Below are 4,348 nucleotides of genomic sequence, written 5' to 3' on the forward strand. Positions count from 1 at the left end.
TGCCTACCCTTCTTCCCTGGAAGCAGCCAAGATGCCATCCAGGTTGTGAAATCAGCATCATCATGGGGATACAGAAAACTCAGCAAAATACTCCGTAACACTGTTTTAAAAATGTTAAAACGCAGGTACTTTTATTGCAGTGCACCCAATGCTCCAAGGATCGTTCCTCTAATCGAGCACGCGTGCAGGACTCACGCCTCTTGGTATTAACTACACATATTAATTGCATATTCATTCGTTTCTACCACTAAGCTAATGCATTAAACGTAGATTATTTACATAGTCAAGCCGTATGTCGGAAGTCCTTTTTTGGTATCCGAGGGTCTTCATCTGGGGTCTCTAGCGGTCCCCCGTGGTCTTCGCATCCTGGTGCCCCTTAAATTACACGTGTCCACTTTTTGACCCAATTTCTTGAACACACACCCACACACATTGTCATTTTGTTCTGCTACACAGAAAATACCACGTAGCTCTTCTTCATCTAGTGGAACATTCCACTGGCTCACCTTGCAAACGAAGGGCTTTACCTCATGCCCACTCTCTATAGCTACTCAATTCTCTTTTAAGTTCCTGTTACATTATACCTGGGCTTGTTACATTAGGCCTAGTGTTGTTACATTATGCCAAGTTGGGTTTCCAAAAGACTTTTGTTCCTTTTATCAATGGCAGGATATGCCAGGAGCCTGTGTGAGGAGAAGGTGCTGGGATGTGCAGCCCTAGGCCCTGTGGTGACAGCTGTCGAGGCCTGTGGAAGCCTGCCACCTGTCCTGTTCAGTGGAGCTCCCAAATGCAGGGCTAGAAGTGAAGCCTGGCCCTGAAGCCCCCAGGGAGCCGGGTGTCATTGCACAGGCCATGTGAGGAGCGGGGCAGAGAGGGCTGGAGCAGGTAGTTGTGGCCGAGTGGTGAAGGCGATGGACTAGAAATCCATTGGGGTTTCCCCGCGCAGGTTCGAATCCTGCCAACTACGGGCTGCAGTTCCCTTTTGGGCTGCCAGCAACTGACCATTCTGCACCTGTGGGACTCAGCTCCACACTGGACCTGTTGCCCAGGGTGACAGTCATAACCCCTTGCCTACAGCACCTGTCCTCCTTCCCCACAGAACCTCTGGGATGAAGGGAAAATCCTGCTCCCATTGCCAAGTTAGGCAAGCTGGGGGAAGGGAAAGGGCCAGTGCTGAGCAGGAGCCATGAAAAGGGCTCCACTGTTGTGGGTTCTTCAACAGAACCTTACAGTCTCATCTCACCTGACATCCCCAGCAGCACAGCCCCACCGGCTGTCTTCCCTACACCTGAAGCTACAGCAGCTCACTTCACGGTTATGAGATCATGCCAGCACTCACAAAGTGCTCCTTGCTTTAGGTGTCATGAAGACAGACTGGTGTGACAGGTCATACCTGGCATCCTGGGGAAATTCTGCCTGGCACATCCCCAGCCTTCGCACACATAGGCAGTTTTCCTAGGAGGTTTCCATATTGGCCCAAAGATGAGATGGGGAGTGGGGTTGGGTTTCTCCTGTCTCCTCCTCTTCTGGGAAAGACACAGAAGTGCAAAAGAGGGTGTGGTGTGACTGTGGCATCAGGATACCCTGCTTTTACATTTGTCTGCTCTACATGGTTGCTGTGTGGTCTGCTCAACGGACAGAAGAGGTAATGAGCAAAAACGTGCCCAAAGACACAGGTCTCAGCACTGCCACCCTGTCCCTCACCTTCACCAACAGTTTCTATCAGCTTACCCTGCCCAGAGCTTTGCTGGGACAACTTGCAGCATCTAAGACTGGCTCTTGCCTAGGCCAGCTTTGCCAGCCCTGCCCTCGTGTGACTGGGTGCCACCTCCACAGCCAGCAGTGTTGAGAAAGAGAAGCTGAAGGCAAGAGAGGACAGTTTCATCTGACTCCCTGGCTACCTGCACAGTGTCAGGGAGCAGCAAGGGCAGGGCTGCGCCAGGAGGGAGGACAAGGTGGGAGCTGCGTGACAGTGCAACACAGCATGGGCTGGGCAAGGCCCTGCAAGCCAGTGTGAAAAACATGGCCCCAACTGCTATACATCTTGGTTACAGGAGCCAACAGTGTCTAGGAGTAAGAGCTTTTACCACAAGGTCAATGTGATCTGAAAAACCAAACTCAAACTCCTGTCAGTGGGTGAGAACCTCCCATACAGCACCTGCAGAGCCAGGTCGGGTGGTCAAAAATCAACTCCTCGAGAGGGGTTATAGGAAGGATATGTGGAGAGAAGGACAACACAAGGCCCTTGCGCTTGCCAGCCCTTGTGTGGGGGTGCTGAGGTTTCCAGAGAGAGCTAGATGCAACCTGGTGATGGGTGCAGCGAAGTGGAGGGCAGGAGGCCTGAGCAGCAGCACTGGTGCTGCCAGGTCCAGGCAGCATCAGGCAGGGCTGGGGAGATGCCTGCAGAGCTGCTGGGGGGAGCAGAGTGGCGCAGCGGGAGCGTGCTGGGCCCATAACCCAGAGGTCGATGGATCGAAACCATCCTCTGCTACTTGCTTTTGGCCTCGCTCCAGCCCCAACAGACACTGCCTCTCCCTTGCAGTGTTCATCAGGTGCTCCCTGCTCTGCTGCCCTCCTGCCCTCTGGACACCCAGGGCTTCCCAGGGCTGTCCCACACCCTCAGCAGAGGGGACTGTGGAGCAGCAGAGCACAGCTCAGAGTTCACCCCAGCAGGCAGAGGATGTCCTGGGGACACTGCTGTTTCTCCCCTCCCACCAGGCAGATAAGTTCCCAACTTCTCAGACACAAGAGGGAACCGAACCTTCAGGGCTCTGCAGCTGGGGAGGAGGACAAGCCTGCTTTCACCTAGTCTGGGAAACACCAATGCAATCGCCTCCAGCACATGTGGCTTTCTCTGTCTCAGTCTATTTGCTGCACACAGCTGTTTTCAGGTGCCACCACAGCACTGACCCATCTGCGATACTCTTGGCACCTGGAGCACCCGTGCTGGAGCAGTTGGATATTCCTGAAGGAACTGCAAATTGCTTCTTGTGAAACAAATTTCTCTGTCACTTTTCTTCCATTGTCTTGCGTGCTTGCTCTTTTTTTGGTGCTCTGGTGTCATGTCAGTGAATTACACCCACCCTGGCACTGTTCCTGAATGGGGCCAAAGTCACTGACATGGGAAAGAGCAGGTTCTCCCTCTTTCTTGCAGGGGCGCTGAACAACAGAAGAGGAGGAGACCGACCACCATGAGTCTCCAGCTATGCTGCACAAAGTCTTTAATGAGAAGGAGCAACTGCAGTGGCACGAAACAGAGATCAAGAAACATGTCTGCAGGGTATGGGGGGACACAGAGAATGGCCCATTTCCAGGTGCAACCAGCAGCAGCAGGTTGAGCTCTGGGTCAGTCCAAATATCCCTGTCTCCTTGCTCCTGAGCCCAGCCTGGAGCCATCTCAGCAGGAAGAATACCCTGGTCTCAGTGGGTGTTGTCCAAGTTGTACAGACCCTGATGCTGTACCAGCATTTCTCACGAATCCTCATCTGGGATCCCTCGGAAAGAAAGTGGGAAGCACCAGAGATGGAGAGTCTGGCCAGGAAAAGCAGCTGTGTCATGGCAGGGAACAAAGGACCACACTAGAGGCTGTTACCTGTGACCCTGCATTACAGAGACAGGACAGCACCTGTCTCTGTGCTACTATGATCACCCCCTGGTTGCACAGCGCAGCTTCCAGGACATGGGGCTGGTCTGCCGGGGTGCAGCAGCATGGCTGAGAATTTCCCGCTTGCCCTCTGGATTGGACAACATGGAGGCGTGGAGACAGAGCTGCTGCGGGCAGCAGAAGGAGCCGAGCTCAGTGGCTTTGACAAGGAGCAGCTGAGGAGCCGCCAAATGCTCTGGTTCGCAGGGAAAGAAAAACCTCCTTGCGTTGGCCGGGAATCGAACCCGGGTCAACTGCTTGGAAGGCAGCTATGCTCACCACTATACCACCAACGCAGCTGGTTGCAATTCTGTCTACTGCTGCTGCACTTCACCACTTTGAAGTACACTGCAAGGTGTCCCAGGGAGGCTCTGGGCAGGCTGAGCTGGCAGAACCTGTTGGTGGCGGCAAGGGACAGGGTGGTAGTGGTGACACCTGCAAATTTGGGAACATTTTTGCTCATTGCCTCTTCCATCCGTTGATGAGAGCACGCAGCAACCAGGCAGAGGAGACAAACGTAAAGCAGGATGGAGAGGGTTGAGATGTGAGTGAAGATGGGAGCATAGAGAGAACAGCTGCAGCCTGCCTGCTGCAGGGTTTCTTGCTCAGGGGAGAGCATTTGACTGCAGACCAAAAGGTCCCTGGCTCAACTCCAGATTGCTCTTCTGCTATCCTTTCCTTCTTCATCATTGCTGCCAACCAGCC

General features: G+C 53.7%; 3 non-coding genes across 3 annotated transcripts; 2 read left to right on the forward strand and 1 right to left on the reverse strand.

Moving 5' to 3' along the window:
- The first annotated feature begins 885 nt into the window (after positions 1-885).
- TRNAS-AGA (transfer RNA serine (anticodon AGA)) lies at positions 886-967 on the forward strand. The gene has a single exon. It is a non-coding gene; the product is annotated as a tRNA-Ser (tRNA).
- A 1,452-nt stretch (positions 968-2,419) lies between these two features.
- Positions 2,420-2,491, forward strand: TRNAM-CAU (transfer RNA methionine (anticodon CAU)). Its single transcript has one exon. It is a non-coding gene; the product is annotated as a tRNA-Met (tRNA).
- A 1,376-nt stretch (positions 2,492-3,867) lies between these two features.
- TRNAG-UCC (transfer RNA glycine (anticodon UCC)) lies at positions 3,868-3,939 on the reverse strand. The gene has a single exon. It is a non-coding gene; the product is annotated as a tRNA-Gly (tRNA).
- Positions 3,940-4,348: the final 409 nt, after the last annotated feature.

Source organism: Patagioenas fasciata, chromosome 12 (assembly GCF_037038585.1).
Source record: "Patagioenas fasciata isolate bPatFas1 chromosome 12, bPatFas1.hap1, whole genome shotgun sequence".
Taxonomy (NCBI): Eukaryota; Metazoa; Chordata; class Aves; order Columbiformes; family Columbidae; genus Patagioenas; species Patagioenas fasciata.